The 17,658-nt window shown below is 41.6% G+C and overlaps 1 long non-coding RNA gene across 1 annotated transcript in view; it reads right to left on the bottom strand.

The window, feature by feature from the left end:
• LOC125619339 overlaps window positions 1–15,192 on the bottom strand; it is a 41,841-nt gene extending 26,649 nt beyond the window's left edge. The window contains exon 1 of the long non-coding RNA XR_007350831.1: window positions 13,633–15,192. This is a non-coding gene — a long non-coding RNA (uncharacterized LOC125619339). The remainder of the gene's footprint in view (window positions 1–13,632) is intronic.
• Between the last annotated feature and the right edge of the window lie 2,466 nt (window positions 15,193–17,658).

Genomic DNA, 17,658 nt, shown 5'->3' on the forward strand with positions numbered 1-17,658 from the left:
GACTTTTCAGACTACAAAACACCATTGCTTTAGGAGTTGGATGTCAGATGTTGAAGTGTGTGGTTCCTGCTGCAAGTCTTCTCCCAGGAGCCACAGCACTATTGCAAGGAACTGGGGATGGCAATTAGGAGTCTGGTTTCTAGGCCAGATATTCCTTCATTAATATGGTGGCATTGGGCAAGTTATTCAAATGCCCAGGCCCTTCATTTGAGAGGACTATTAGAAATGACTTAGGGAAAGTACAGTGTTCTTCAAACACAAGGTTGTTTGGTGCTTGTTTGCTTCACCTGCACTCAGCCTCACGATGCTGATCTGCTGAGCAGGGGTCAGAGTAAGCTCTCGGCTCTATTGCAGGCTCGCTCCCATCCTCTCGGCCCTTCCACAGCAGAGAGCTACTTCCACTTTTTTTCCCACTCTGAGGCTGAGGTATTACTTGTGGTTTATGAATTTTTAATACATGATCCAAGCATGACATAGGTACGTATGGAAATGCCACAGGGCAGACCATTAGGTTGTACGTTTCATATGCATTCATGATTGTTTTTTTAAAAATGGGTTTTTATTGATACTCAGGATCATATTAACAGTAGCTATCTTTGGAAGAAAAATAATAGATTCTTATCAACAATTCAAAACAAAATTTCTAGGCCAAAAACTGCCTAGAAGTTGAGGCATAGCAGTATGTCAATCATCTTACACCCTTAGCATGCCGTCTTAATGGTCTTAAGCGCGGGATCCGTTCTCCTGGGTGCTCTCCAGCTGGGTGCCATGTGAGCGCTCCTACACCTCCCCTTTACCCTCCTCTGGACAGCCATCAGCAAACCTGCCTTTATGTCCCCAGACGCTCCCCCTGAGTCTCAGCTGGTGACCCTCCCTGCAGCTTCTCAGCTGGCCCTGCCCAGCTTGCCAAGGCCCCAAGGGAAGTTTCTTGTCCAGAATCCAGATGCCACTTCTAAACACGTGCCAGGTAGGCAGAGGGACTCTTGAGGGTGGAAACAAATGAGTGTCTCCTGAAACAGGCTTCCCACATCCATTGGGACAGATGAGGCACTTTGAGAATTATTAAAGATGCTCCTGAAAAGCTCCACGATTCTCCAAAGCTTCAGCACCTCAACCTTTGTATTAACTTTAAATAAGCCTTTAATGTGTTACAGATGTTGGTGAATGTTACAAAGCATCAACTAATTTAATATTCATAAGAAAACAAGGTTAATGAAGAGCAACGTTTCCTTTGATCCAGTGAAATACATGAGATAACTTGTAGGAAAGAAGAAAGTTCTTAAGCTCATAAGGCATGGGCTTTTCTGTATCCAGTATGTTTGGCAAGAAACACCTGATTATTTAAGTAATTCGACATGTTGTCCATAAACATGACTACTGAAGAGTCAAATTATGTACACGTATGGATATATCATAATGAATCCCACTATAATATATAATACACCAAATAATTCTAAAAACAGAAAACAGAATAACAATCTGAAAGTAAAAACAATATTTCCTTAAAGTTGTAATACTAAAATAATTTTGTAGTACATTGATTCTAAAGGATTACTTTTGTCAAAATTCTTTCACTGAAAAAAAAATGCACATGACCAATAGAATATGTTAGGGCATCTATAAAGGTAGTTTTATCAGACTCATTGTGATATATTTTACCAGATATTGGCACTTGCTCCTTAAATACCTTATGACTGACAATCCTCTGTCCTGGGGTATGTTCTTGTCAGGAGCAAAATTAATGAATAACATGCTTTTTTTCTTCTATAACTACATAAAAGAGGATTAAGAAAAAAAATGGTTCTTCAACTCAAGGAGGTCTTCATCAAATGGATTGCAAATAGAATTCAACGTAAGCTTGGTCATATTATGTATTTATGTCATTTTTCAGAATACTAGCCATCCTTTACTGGGTAACTAGGGCTTTGGTAACTATGCTAAGCACTTTACACAATCATAATTTTTTTCACAGGAATATTTTGAAGCAAGCCTTTTCATTATTGCAATTTTACAGTAGAAGAAACTGGGATTAGGTTAATTAAGTTGTCACACAGCAGGTGAAGAATTACATTAGCAACACTAGGGTGCTATAGGGTAAGGTTTTGCTACACCAGCTGACCTTAACGGTTCCAATCTGTACAAGGGGTATGTTTATCTGGTGCTGGAGACGAAGCCAGTGGAGCATAGACTTATGAAAAGATGACAGATGCGAATTATGGAAGAACAAGACAGAGTGGATGCCATTAGCAATGACTGGACTTTTGGGGAATAGTCCAGAGCCTGTCAGTCATCTAAGTCTAAACTTGGCCCTCCACAGCCAGAGTGTGGCCGCTCCATGCTCATTGGAGCCACTTCTGTGAAAGCTTCATTTTTGCTGGATTATTTTATCCTTTCCCTCCATTTTTGTGTATTTTCCAAATGGCAGTCAAACCTGTTAACACATTGGCCAAATCATGCCACCACCCTCCTTGAAAGTCTCCAGTCATTTGCAGTGTCACTCAGAAGATGTGAAATGTGATACAGTGGAAGATGGGAGAGGGCCTGGTAGTCTCAGTGTGGCCAGGCTCCCTAAGTCCTCCAGGGTGTCATCTTCTATTAACTTCCTCTGGTAAGTTTGTAATTGGACCTGTCAACCTCAATTCCACTCTCCTCAGCCGAGAACACTGCAAAGCTTGATCTGTGTTCCCCAGACTTCTAGAAGCTAGAATCATTTCCGCCCATTAACTGTAGGGTGAGCCATCTCAGACATGGCGGCAGGCAGAGGCATCCTGTGCTCTGCAGGGATGCTCCGAGGCATGTGCTTGGTTCCTGAGAGTCGCATGTCTCTCCAGCTTCCTTCCCATCAGACATTGATATTCTCCCCATCTCAGTGGTGAGCATGAGTCCCTGGGTTCCTAAACCAGAGCAGACCTCCCACTGATCCTCCAAACACATCTCTCCCTGTGTTTTCTTCTGGTTGCTATGCAGAGAGGGGTTTTTGTGTTGTATTCAGAATTAACTGTTATAAGTTCCCCTTCTCACTTAGATCCTTAGGAAAATGTCCTCTTAGATCTTCAGGGGCCACCTTATCTAAAATTTCCACTCTCTTAACATCCTTACTGCCTTCTCTCCATGGTTTTCTTCTAGCCCTTTCCACTTTTTAGTATGCAATGTATTTTTTATATATTTTACCTCTGTGTGCACACTATTGTCAGGTATATGTCATTTATGAAAAGCCAGGTTTCTTTAAGACTATTTTGTGTCCTGGTCTAAGTGGAATGCATTCCGAGTATCAGCAGTTTCCTTCCTTTTCAGAGGGTTACAAAGCAGTGCTGTGTTTCAGGGCTACAGTGATAAATTGAAACAATAGCTGCAGAATCTGAGAAGTGTCTTGAATGGAAGAAGGAGTTCATTGTTGCGCTTTTTGACCTTGGATTCCATTTGAAATAACATGAGAAAGACATTTTAGTGTTCTAGTTGACCCCAGATATTTGCTGAGTTTGGTCAGTCTTTAAAGATCTTATTTTTAGCCACTTAACTGCATTAAATCTAACTTTCCAGATTTTTCTGAAGAGTTGTCATGGCTTTCTTGGTCACAGTCAGTATGGAGTGAAAGAGCAGGGTGGGGGAAGGGGTTCTGTGGGCTCCCTGGCCCCCGGGAGACGTTCTGAAATGCAGGGAGACTTCCTCTCACTCTTTGTTCTTCTTGCCCTCAATGGCTGTGTTCAAAGCCATGAATACTTTCATTGCAGTTAATTGTGCCACCTCCCCCACCCCACAGATGAATGCCCCAGACATGCAGACTCACAGCCGTGCAGGCGGAAAGGCTGCCCTCGGGCTCCGGGCACCAACAGAAGGGGAACGTCAATACATACGTGACCTTTCCGAATAAACGAGGACATATTGGCTTCTATTTCTAGTGATTTTTAACCTGGAATTCCATATCCGGAATTAGAAGAGATCAGTAGTACATCTCATTAGTCTCGGGCATCAACCAAAAAGCTCTTGGGAATATTTTTATTAAAAAAAACATTCAAACATAGAAATGATTTTCTGTTCCACAGCTGGATTCGAGATTGTTACTCCTTCTCTTTCCGAACCAGATCCTCTGTCGTTTGGATTAAGAGTTTCCAGCTCCTTTGAGGGCGTGGGGTAGCTGGTGGGAGCTGTCTTCTCTTCCTCTTCTCTCGGGTGTGTTGGGCTCTTCAAATGCCTGCCTTCCATTTTCTTAGAGAGATGGATCAAAGCTTCTGGCAACAATGAAGTGGTCAGAAAGTAATGAACATTAGGGATCCTAACACTGGTATCATTTTTAATGGCAGCACATAATTATTTAAGAACTCATGAGTATTATAGGCTGTCACATTTTTGTTTTGTAAATTTTTTATGGTGTGAGCATTTTTTCTAAAAAATAGAAAGTGCTTAATATTTAGAATATAGGAATATCACTCCCCCTCCCTACACATACATTCACACAAGTATGTTGAATTGTATTGCTTTCAGGTGTTCAACACACAATTCAACATGCTTGTTTTAGTTAACCTATATAATGTATGCATATATATTATATACGTGAATATACGTAAATATTTACACTTTATATGTTTCTGAAAAAGGAAAAGAAAATTCATTGGAGAAATAAACATGGCTATCAATTGGAAACATTTAGTCTGCAGTAATAGGGATCTCCTAGGTAAAATAAGACACAACTGATGAAAACCTTGGCCATGAAGAAGTCCAGTCACTAATGTCCACTCACCATCTGTTCATGCACAGTGAGTTTATTGGGGATCTACTAAGCATGTGGTACCTGACGGTCACTGAGGTCTGAAAACAGTTTCTCCCCTGTGAGTCTCGGGCCAGCCTGAGACTGAGCTCCAGCACAGCGTAGCAAGCACAGCCACCAAATGACACGGGGACCTGAAGAACTGCATTTACGTTGACACAAGACTGTCTCTTCCTGAGCATTGGCTATTTAATTTATGTCATTGCCTTTGTTTAAAAACTCAAGTTCTGCCTCAAACAAGAACTTCAGACGTCTTTGGGTATTGTTATTCTAGAGTCTCAATTTGTTTTATAATTGTGGGGAGTCACAGCATTAGCTAAAATGTTGCTAGTGTGAATCTGAAGAGGAAAAACCCTGGTCTCTGGCATATTCCTGAAAAGGGCTGAGATGAGGCTCAATAGAAGTGTTTTTCTGTAACCCTGATCTCTTCAGCAGGGGCAGTGTGGTAAGAGTGGAAGGAACCTGGCAGGTGGCCACGTGCCACCATAGGATGTGGCTGTGAGACAAGAAAGCGGCTTCATCAAGTAGAACAGTAAAAGAGGCCATTAAAGCATGCTGCCCAGGCCCTGCTGAGGACGGGTTCTAAAACCTGAATTGTTTTGTTTTCACATGCATCATAGTAACAAAAGTCTATCAATAAAATTTATATTGAAGTTGATGGCCTAGAAACAGAAGATATGCTACCTCAGAGAGCTCTAGTCTTTTAGGGTATGCTTCTAAATTTCCCCCGTTTTTAATTATATTGCTCTGGATTTTTTTTTTCAAAACCCTTTGGAACATTGGGAATGAATGTTGAAGTTCATAATTCTTCATGCATTTCTTAATATTAATTAAATTTATAAGTTGCAAAATATAATAAAAACACCCAGGGGAATTCTCACCCTTGAATTTTATGTTACTTTATTGGAATATTTGAGTAATAAAATGTCGGAGTAATGTTTAATTTTGATTAAATTTGACATTTACTGTTTTTTAAATATATTCACACAATATTATGTGACTGAGATTCATGAAAACAGTCAATCATTTTTCATTGCCAAATAATAGTTATTTCACTAAATGGACTAGTTTTCCTTTCTCCTGTGATTGATATTTGGGACAGTTCGTTTTGGAGGAAACACATTGGTCATGAATGCTTCTATGTGTACTTCCTAAACATGTAGGAATTCCTCTAGGTATGTGCATAAAAGAAAATTTCTGGATGATATGGTATAATCATGTTTAACTTGCTAAGTTTTTTCAAAGAAATTATATCCATTTATAAACTTATCCCCAAGGTATAACAATTCCCAATTGCCCAATACTTTGGCCAGAATTTTATATTGTCAAATTTTGGGTTTTTTTTTCAATCTTCTTTGGGAGAACACAGAAATATTTTTAATATAAAATAAGTAGATGATAGCCCAAACTGGGAATTTATAGGTTGGATTTTTTTGAAAACACCTTTTATTTTAATATGTAATTCTTGGAAAAAATTTTCAAACAAAATGAAAACAACTTCATGATGTATCATGGGAAACTTTTAAAAGCTATAATAGATTTGCAGATACTATGAAATTTTACTAAATTCATTTTATGCTTCTATTAGCAATGGAAAAATACAGTGAAAACATGGATAAAATTGTTATTTTATAAAAGTTAATTTTTAGTGGTAGTTTTGTAAACTTATTGAGTACAGTCTGAGCAGCCTGAATAGGAGATGGTAAATGACACAGTGTCAGTGTGAACAACTGCTGATTCTGTGTACCACCAGGAAGGGGGTATAGCTTGTGCTAAAGAGTCAAATTCTTCCCACTTTGTATGGAGAATAGTGCAAAAATAATGCATAATACTTGAAATGCTTTAAATTTCTAGTCCTTTGTATCCTCATAAATCTGTGTCTTTGAGGCTGTTCGTCTTGCATAGGCACGTTGGCACGTTGATGAACTAGGAGTAAAGATGGCTTCTAAGAGCAGAATAGAAAGTCACCACTCAGGAGAAGCTGTGTGGGGCCTCCGCGGCCTTTCATAGAAATATCTCAGGACGTTTACTGTTTCAAAATTTTACCCTGAGGAGAGAGACTTTCTGTTCTATCAATATTTATTTGCACCCTTTATATAAAATGCTTTGCATTTCCACCTGAAGTAATTCAGTTTTTTTAAATTAAAAAGTCTGTGCAAAGGCTTGAATTCTAATATAAAAATGTTAAGTATCTGAAAACGGAGGTTCCAGGCTTATATTAGAGTTCAGATATAACACCTGTATCTGTAAATTAGAATTCAGAAAGAAATACAAAGAATAAAGGTATGTTGCAGTCACTAAAATCATATCCCTCCCTGTGGGGAATATGTTCCAAGACCCTCACTAATGCCCAAAATTGTAGATAGCATCAAACTCTATATATTGTTTTATCCTGTTCATAAACTTTATAAATTAGACCTAGTAAGAGATTAATGATAACAACTAGTAATAGAACAATTCTCACAATGTAATAAAAATAATTTAAAATAACTTATTTTTGGAATTTTCTATTTTGTATTTTCAGACCTTGGTTAGCTGTGGAGAACTGAAACCACAGAAAACATGGATTTGGGGGACAATTGTACTGACATTTATCTCCAGATTTATTGAAAAGGTCCCTTCTCAAAAATGTGCTCTGCATGTTTGAGACTGTCCCTCAAGAAACTTTGAACTTTTAGTCAAAATATAATCTTACATACTTTTGAAATTATTATGCTTAAAACAGAGTAAGGATTTTTCCATGTATTCATTAAAAACAAAAAAACAAAAAACTGACAGTGATGTTTCCAAAATAGGCTCACCAGGTCACAGTCCCCATGATCCTGGTCACCGTACCAAGGCAGAGAGATGAGCAATATAGTTTTCCTGTAATCTCATGTCCCTGGAAACCACTCCATAAATTGAGGCCAAAGCAGGTTTCTTTTATTAGTTTGCAAGATAACTGTGTAAGCCATTGACTTTATAGTTGTGGGAATTTTGCCTCCTAAAAGCAATCTAAATGGCAATAGCACAAAAAATCAGCTTATTTTAATGGCAAAAAAGTATCGTCTGACTTTTATGGTTTGATATACAAATAAAATTATAAAATCCTTTGACATCTAAACTCGATCCCCTGCTGATGGTTCTCCCACTGAGGGCTCAACTTGACTGTGATGTCCACGCCACAGCTACAGGCTTGGCTGAGTACCCTACTTACTAAAATTTGTATTAAATTTATTCTTCAGCAAATAACGATGACAAAGAGGTTTTTCTGGGTAGATATTTTTACCTTCCAAACACTGTCAAAACTGCAAACAATAAAAACCCAGATGGCTCAGGATACTCCAGTGCAAACACCAGTGCAATCCTGTCCAAAAGCAAGTGAGCTGGCAGCGTGGAATTTGGGATTAAGGAGCCCTGTGCCAGTTTACGCCATTCCGTGTGAGCAACAATAATAGCATGCAAGGGTCACTGAAGGTCTTCACTGTCCTGGAAGATACCAGTGAGTACTTTCTAACACTGAAGGCCCTTCTCAGACTTCTGATTTTATCAAGGTCAGACTTTAAAAATTATTTGTGGATTTTTTTGCTGAGATTCCTTCAGATGCAGATAGGATATAGTCTCTCTAGGCTGGTAAACTAAAAACAAAAATTGTACCGCTGAATTTTGTATACTAATGTGTTACTACTACTCATTTGGACATGATCAGTGAATGAGTATTTTATCTAAATGTTCCTAGACTAATCAATGGCCAAGATTTAGAAAACTATGACTAGAAAAGTAGAAACTGATTTTTCAAACAATTTCCCCCACTTAAAATTAAACTTCAATACCAAAGGGTACTACATTGAGGTAGTAAACCTGATATTTGAGTGTGCAGTATTTTTAATTTTTTAAACTTTAGAGATTTTGGGTTGGTGGTGTTTTGCCATGCTCATAGCCAGATGGCTAAATAACCTTCCACGACTTCTCTGAAACAACCATCATATCGACAAGACCTAGGAATTAATGTTTTTCAAATTCCAAGTTTATCACTTAAAAGCTTTATTCACAGACAAAATCCATGAACTCAGAGGTTCTGTAGCATGTAGTAGGTTTTCAAAGACTTTAGAGCTAATATCACTTTTTTTTAATTGGCATCAGAATTTTATCTGGAAAAATTTTCCTAAAGGAAAATACTTTGGTCCAACTAAATGCAAATTGTAGAAGGAATGGGCAAAATAAAGCAAGTGCTGAATTGTTACATTTGACAAAATGCAAAGAATTTGGTTTAAGATTAAAAGAAGGAACGCAGCACTTTCTTAAAAGGATGATATGTACATGAAGATCCCAAATACCAGTAAAGCTATAGACATTCATGGTTGGTAATGGCTGAAGAAGTTTAAGCATAGTTGCTTTAATATTAAAATTTAACGTGCTTAATATACTTAATGTACTACTCAATTTTAATTTATGCTTTGGAGCTATAACTCCCTCTTTCTCCATAAGCCTTCAGTGGATGTTTCCTATAAACAGTGGTTTTGCCTCCATTTCCCTGCCTCTGGTCCCCGCCATAGACGTCAAGAACAAGAGTAGTGGGATCATGCACCTGGGTGGCGTGGTGCTGGAGGGGAGAACGCTGCAGACTGACAGCATTTCTTCTTAAAAACAATCTCCACAAGCTGTAGCTCAGCACCAGAGGCAGCCAAGGAACTTGCAGTAGTGAGATGAGTAAAGGCTGGGACAGACCTCCTGTCCTCTGTGCTTTCAACCAGCAAAGAAACCTTCAGGCCTTGGACAGAAGGGAGTTAATATCAGCTACTCCTGTGCGTCTTCTGTGGCTGGACTAGCTGGGCTGGCCACCTGTCTGGTTCCACTGCCAACGCCCCTCCCCGCATTCCGCTGCCCACAGCTGCAGCCCTCGCCCACTGTGGGTGCTGCGCTGCCCTAGGAGCTGACCTTCAGGAGGTCAGAAGAGGGATGTGTCCTGAGGTCAGCTATGTGCAAAGGAGGGTCTCCAAAGGGAGACCCGCAGTGGGGCTTCCTCGCAGGCTGGCTTCTTTCTTCCTGGCCATCGCCTTGAGATGGGTCCTCTCCTTGGTTAGAATCAGGAGGTCTCAAAGGAGTATCAGGGAAACGCTTTGCCAAGATCTGCACAGCTGACTCGGACAGTTGCTTCTTTCTCAATGGAAGCTGACCGTCAAGGTTCTGCCCTCCAGGTGTGTGACTCTCCAACTCGGGGGACAAGGAAGCTCTCATGTACCCAGTGAGAATGTGTGGGTCCACTGGTGAACACTGGGGAGGATGCCCACGGCTCACTTGTCTCCCATCCACAGTGGGCGGGAAGTCCCACCATGCAGGCCGAAGGGGCCGCGAAATCCGTGCGCTCTCGTCTGTGGGAAGCTGGGAGAGACTGAGGAGGAGACTCAGGGTGACACTGCCTCAGTCTCAAGCCTGCACTCAGGGGGTGCCCTTCGCAACTCATCTGTGGGGCATGCTTGCCAGGTGGTCTTGTGTCTTCTGTCCCCGCCCACTCCCCCTTCCTGCTCCTTGTCAACCTCATGTCCCCCAGAGGCTGACCTGGCTGGCAATATCAAGTTTTTCCTTTCCCTGGCTTCTGGGACCCCCAATAGGGGGTCCTGGCTGAAGATCCAACAGAAGCAGACACCGAGTTCAAGGTGTTCGTCACTTTGTCCTGCAGGGCTGCCCTTCTCCCCTCCAGAGGTCCCTCTATGCGGCTCTGTCCTTCAGAATTTGTACCTAGAGACGGCACTCTTCTGCAGTCAGCACATGGGAGCTCCATTCTTATGCCCTGTCCACACATTCCTAAATAGTGCCTTTATTTGACCTCATCTAAATAACTTTAAATGTCTTCTGATTCCATGGCTGCTAACCAGAGCGGTGGCGTGAGGGAGGTAGACCTGGTTCAGAGAGGGAAGCCTGTTTAAGTCTTTTGTTCTAATGTTCATTCTCTTAATTTAACCTCACAACAAAGTTGATAAGAGATCTCATTTCTATTACATGTCTGGTTTCAGGGTTGGTTCAGGAATCAGAAGGAGAAGGGTGGATGGTTATGGATATGACCCCACACAGCTCCAGTGCATTGGTGGAGCCCTGGAGTTTGGGGCCAGCAGCTCACAGGGAGAGCGTGGCTTCCACTGGGGCCAGGGTAAGAGCATTGAAAGTCGGGTGCGCTCCTGGTGATGTGCAGGTCATCTGGCTGCTTTCCCTTACAGCAGCTCAGGTTGCACTGGTACAACTGTGTATCCTTTCCTAAGCTGTCATAATCCTCTGTGAGATACCTTGGCCTTCGTGCATAGACAGCTCTGGTTAACCTTGAACTTCACAGATGTGTGTGGCCCAACAAGGCTGAGATCGCAGTAAAGCCTCAATTCAAAACGGGAAACATCTGAGCACCTGGGCTCTGGGGCGCTGGTGGGTAGGGTGCTTCTCGTTCTTCCGCTACCTGGGACTCTAGAGATCAAAACCCGCTACAATACTGACTGTTCAGAACACTAAGTGTTCCTGAGTGTTGGGAACCAGAAGTCTAGCTTGTCTAGGTTTTTAATTCCTAGACCACATGAAGGTCCAGGAGAAGGGATCTGGGCTCCCTTGGTCACCTGGCTGGTCCCTGGCTCAAAGCCACACTCCTCTACACTCTCCCAATCTGGGCCAGACACTTACTGATTTATTAGTCATGTAATCTATGATCCACAGTTTTTGATGTTGGAGGGTCTGATTATGGTCTCATAAACAAGGGGTTCATCTTATGATTGAATAAGGAAGGGAGAGACATCTTGCTATACAGCAAATATTTTGGCGGGAGAAGGAAGTACAGCAAGAAAACATTAATTCAAGGCCAAAAAATTACTGAAAAAGGTTTGAAGCTGCAGGAATCAGTTTGGAGCAAGAATGTATTGGTTTTGAACAATGTGTTTTGACTACTGTCAGAAGAGGAGAAATGAACAAATATTTAAAAACTTGATTTCATTAAAAGGACTTTTTTTTTTTTTTTTTAATTTGAACGCGTACTATGCTAAAGCTTTGGATCAAGAGTCATCAAGGACATAGCTTCTGTCCTCTCAGGCCTTGTGTTCTAGTGAGACAGGTGACACATACACACGGTAACTTAAATTTAGACACTTAAATTGATACTAATGTGGTTAAATAGGAAAAGGTGAAAGCCAAGTGAGAATCCTGTGCTGACTTTGGCACAAGGTGTCTGGAAAGAAAAGAAAAAAACCTCTCTTGGAATATGGCCTTTGAGGACGGACTTGGATGAAGCCAGAAAGCTAGGCCTTACAATTATTTTCAGAAACCTGATTCAGAGAAGGAAACAGCAACTGCAGAAATCCTGTGATAGCGATGAACTCCGTGTGCCCAAGGTACAGAGAGGAGCCAGTGTGAGCAGCTATGAGTGTGTGGAGGGTCGTTGGATCAGCAGTGAGCAGCCAGGTAAGGCTTCCTACGCAGTCTCAGTCCTGCCCACGCTGCGTCTGCTGCTGGAGTGGATCTGAGGCCCATCCCCTCCCGCCGACTTGCTACCCCCCAGGCCTGGCACTGTGCCAGCCATAGTGAGCCAATGAGCTAAGAAGGTCCCAGGAGTCAAACCCCACTATCACTGAAGCCCCCAAACAGCCTGCCATGGTCCCACCTGGAAACGTAGCCTCTGGCTGTGTCGTTACAGTCTCCAAATGATACTTTCATTTTTCTCAATTTCCTGGTTGAACTGAAAAGGGAAATAAAGTGGGTATTCTCCAACTCAGACCCAGTGGGAACTGGGTGCTGAAGTCAGGGAGACCAAGAGCAGCCCATCTGCTTTGTGGCTTTTGAACCTGGAATGAGGGAAGTCCTCTCAACCTGTGGCTGTGTTAGAGTCTTGCATGTCCCCCTTGGATTACATGGACCAGCCCAGACCCTCAGGCCAGGCTCCTCAGTCCCCGCCATACCTCATGGGCTCACTGCATGGAAGAACAGGTGTGCGAGCATCTGGCACCGCCCAGGGAGAACCCAGGAGCGGAGGCTCTGCAGATCCCAGACCCCAGCAGATCAATTCCCTCTCTATTGGACAGGAGTGAAAAGAGGGGAGAGGTGGGCTGAGTCGCAGAATCCTCCATGGACATCTCAGACATGGAGCAGTGGCCCTACCAGACTAACCAGTGGATAGTCTTTGATTTGATCAAATTATCTTAGATAATTATAAACCCAAATTAAGGTTAGAGCCATAATTATGTCCCTTACATATGTCGTTATTACTGGGTGTCTATTTCTTTCAAAGAAAGCACTCTGTCACTCTAGTTGATAGTAGTCTATCATAAGATGCCAAATAGATGCGTGAAGCACTTACTGTGAAAGTAATTGCTCAGTGAAAAGATAGGTCCATCTAGAAACCCCTGTTACCCCCGGACGGTCCTGTTTTTACCATTAACACCTTATCAGCTTGTGCTGTAAGTGGCTTAGCGGAAGTCCAGCATCACTGTGTGTGTCGTGGTAGTGTTTTATAAATGAGGACAGTAACTAAGACAGTTTAACTGATGCGGAAGGACAGACATCTCTAAATGCAGAAGGACCAGTGTGTGTCCAGGCATGCATGCTGGCAGCAGTGTGGGAATGTGGGCCGACTTTGTTCTGAATGGTCTGAAATCGTGTATCTATATTTAAACACGTTCCTCTCCCTGCAGATAAAATTGTCCCCAAGATGTTCTTAAATTAGAACAGAAGCAGATGGAGTGGGCTGGCTGTCCTCTCAACCTGCTGACGTGGGAATCAGCCTCGGAGGTTTTTTCCTCTACATGGAAGCATATATAGCCTGCCATTAAATGTGCCCCGAGACGCTGCTGTCCCTAATGCGTGCCCAGCGAGTCCGCAGCAGAGCATTTCCAGCACCTCTGACTCACGGGATCGCTCACCTTGGGAGGAATGAGAGTGACGGCTGCCAGGTGCCGGAGCTGTCATCGGCTCACCCTTGGAGGGTCCCCACGAACAGTAATCCCCTGGCACATCGCGTGCAGCGGGAGCTAGGCTGTCAGGAGGAATGACGTAGGACAATTCTCCCCTTCACGGAAAGCCTGGGAAACCGATTTCAGAGGAACCGAGCAAGGGGAGGGAAGCATGCAGGGCGCCCGCGGTGCCTGTGACGCCCTGCACCCTGGGTCCAGCGCCCTCTCCCTTTCCTGGAGCGCGGACCATGGAGCTCTGGCTTGGAAGGAGCGGCCCTCCCACTGGCAGCCAGGCGTTGCTTAATTGCAGACCATGTAATTTCGTATGGAGATTCAATTTTTCTAATTGGTGCTAGAGATGATTGCTAATGAGGCACAACTCAAGTAAAAGCCCCAGATAATTTATACAGCAGACCCTGCATCTCAGCAGCGAGATGGTGCACACCCAGCTCCCCCAAAACTGGCTGCTTAATTCTTTTTCCTCTTATTGGAAACAAGATTTCAGACATACCCAAAGTAATAAAATAACAAATGCTCATTTAATCATGCTCTCCAAATTTACTACATTGATATTTTGCCATGTCCTTATGGGGTATGCTTTTAATAAAATGTCAGATAAAAGTTGAGTCCCTTTCTCCCCTTCCTTGATCCCCCTGTCTCCTGAATATAGTCATTGCCCTCAAGTTGGTATCATTGCTCTCATGTTTTTGTTTGTATTATGCATGTTAGATATTAACAAACATTAATAACATTGCTTTTTTGTTTTAAAAAAATTCCATACATTTTTCACACCAATTATTTTGAAATTTGCTTCTTTCATTTATGCCGTTTTTAAAAATGCATCCTAGCTGGTTGATGTCATTCTAATTTATTTTAGTTGCTATATAATATGACTGTAATGCAAGTCATTCATTTTCTTAATTAGGAACACTAAGTTTTTTTCCTTATTACAAAAGATGCAGAATGAAGATTCACACATAACTGCTTGTACAGATGTGTGAGAGTTTCTCTAGGTCATAAAACTGGTGGTGGAATTATTCCATTACACTTCAGCCCCTTCAGATTTACCAGATACTGTGAAACTGCTCTCCAAATACTTTCACTAGTTTATACCCCCAAGGTTTGAAAAGTTGCTGGTAAGTTGTATTCTCAAATTTAATTTTTCATACAACAGTCCCCCCTTGATCATGGTGGACATAGTTTAAGAAGCCCAGTGGATATCTGAAAGCATGGGTAGTACCAACCCCTACGTGTACTACTTATATATACTACACACATACACACACCTGAGTATGCCTATGGTAGTTGAATTTATGAATTAGACATAGTAAGATTAACAATAAAAATATTATAGAATGGTTATAACAATGTACTGTAATTCCGTTGTCATGAAATTTTTATACAATGCTTAATCTTGTGTTTTGTGGCAATTACTAAATGAAATGAACAAAGGCACTGCGATACTGTCAATCTGAGAACCTAAATGACCACGAAGAGAAACGGAGTGTGGGGATACTGACTAACAGGGCAAGGTAGGGAGGGTGGCGCAATTCATTATGCTACTCACAATGATGTGCAATTTAAAACCTACCAAGTGTTTACTGTTGGAATTTTCTATTTAGTATTTTCAGGTTGCACTTGACCACGAATAACTTAAACCACAGAAATTGAAACTGTGGGTAAGATAGGATTTGATTGGTGATTGTACTGGGGATCAAGCCCAGAGGCCCTTTATCACTGAATTTCGGTTCTAGTTCTTTTTATTCTTTTATTTGGAGACAGAGTCTAAGTTGCCCCAGCTGGCCTTGAACTTGAGATCCTCATGCCTCAGCCTCCTGAATCACTGGCTCACCTCTGAGCCTTGCTATAAGGTAGGCTTTGATGGGATTAAAATGCTATTTCATTGTGACTTTGATGTGCACGACTTATTAGTGTTTGGGGTAAGCATTTAAGTACTTTTTTTTTTTTCATGACCATTAGCTATTCCCAAAATTATCTGATTTTTGCTGGACCCAGATCCAGCTGCTTTCCATGTGAAACCAGGACCTGGGAGATGAGAGTTAGTGGTGGGAGGTAGGTTTATTTGAGGGCTATAAGAAGGTGGAGGGGATCCCATCTTGTTAGGTAGGAGTTCAGGGATGCCACGAAGGTAGAGGGCAGGGTCTAAGGATGCTGCTGGAGCACAAGACGTATTCTAATTAGGTTTTCTAAGGGAACTAATGGAATAATTCAACTGTATTCTAATCTGGTATCATAAGGTAACCAATGAGAGCAAATGGCATAGAGTCTTCAATCCCACTCTTACAGAAAAGAGAACATCTCACTGCTCAGCGTATAAGACTCTGATTTCCAGATATCAGGGCCTTGAGTCTCTCTCTTGCTTGGCCCACTTCTACCTTATATAGTGCTACCCTCACCACCGCTTTCAATGAATCTGCACTTTGCCTATTTCTTGTGTGTGTTTCTCAATTCTTTGGGAGATGAAAATCCAATCTTCAAAGTGCAACTTCAGGGACCTCAGGCAGGTATATGGATTTTTACAGGGATGGAAAGGAGGAGGAGTAGAATAATAGGCAGAAAGGCTATGTGATGAGCAGTGCCCTCCAGCCCCTGCCTGGCCCCCAGCCACAGCATTCTCAGTGGCCTTGACCTCCTGGGGCTAGTGTCAAATGTGTTACTTTTCTGCAAGTTCATTATCCAACTATTTCCATGCTTTGTGCTAGTTTATGCATAGACTTAAGGAATAAGGAGAGGCATTCTGCTGTTATCTGAAAGTCACCAGATGTTCTGGGTTCTGTGAATCTAAAGAAAAATTTGACAGTTAATGTCTTAATCATTAAGCTTTGGCTTTTCTTTAGAATTTAGAATGCCAGGCAAAGGGATGGGAAGCAACTCTTCAAAGATGATGTCCAAGGCAGAAGCCACTGTTACATTTTCAAGTCATCTTCATGCTTTTCTGTTAAATTATTGACCAAATTTCATTGGTTTGGAGGAATTGTTCAGATATTACCTATACTAGTCCTTTGGTCACTTTTGTCCTAAGGAACACTGATAGGACGCAAATATAGATTAAGTCAAATGAGAATGACTTTCACTGGGCCCCACCAAAGACTCAAACTGAAAGTAGACCCTGGTGAATTAGGACTCAAGTCTACTCATCCACTATACCAGCATATCCCCACTGCACAGTGGGTTTTCACCTACAATCAGTTCTTACAAGATTATTTTTACGTTAGATAAAGTTTAAGGAGGTAATTGTTCCCATAATTACAATTTGGGCTGGAAAGTGGAAATACAGAGTACCTGTCTTTCAAGTTGAAGTGAACATTCAGGTCTTTAAGAATTGTGACAAAAGCTTCCCATGCATTAAGGTATATGCTATGTGTGTTTGACTTTGATCTTGTTTACTAATTTGTATTAAGCTAATAAATTGCCCCCCCACCCCCCACATTTGGAACGTGCTACGTAATTTGCAGGGCTCAGTGGAAAATAAGAATGCAGACCTCCATTTCAAAATGATTAGGATTTCAGAAGAGTCCCAGTAGAGCAGTAAAACAGGACTGGGATCAATATGACCCACAGGCCGCACAAATACGAAACTGCCCTGCCTGCATTAATGTCTAGTTATATTTTCTGTACCCTTGTCATATTGCAGCTGGCTATCATGTGAAATACATGTATACATTACTCTTTTTATTATAGAATTTGCTTTTATATGTATATTTTTTTAAGAGAGGAGAGAGATTGAGAGAGAGAATTTTTTAATATTTTTCAGTTCTCGGCAGACACAACATCTTTGTATGTGGTGCTGAGGATCGAACCTGGGCCGCACGCATGCCAGGTGAGCGTGCTACTGCTTGAGCCACATCCCCAGCCCCGCTTTTATATTTAAAAATGTAAGAAACCATCTTTTATTTTGAATGTTATTTTCAACAATTATTAGAAATTAACAAAATGCATATAGTATTTAGGTAGTCCTTAAATGTTGTGAAAATA

The sequence above is a fragment of the Marmota marmota genome, unplaced genomic scaffold, assembly GCF_001458135.2.
Source record: "Marmota marmota marmota unplaced genomic scaffold, marMar, whole genome shotgun sequence".
In the NCBI taxonomy this organism is placed as follows: domain Eukaryota; kingdom Metazoa; phylum Chordata; class Mammalia; order Rodentia; family Sciuridae; genus Marmota; species Marmota marmota.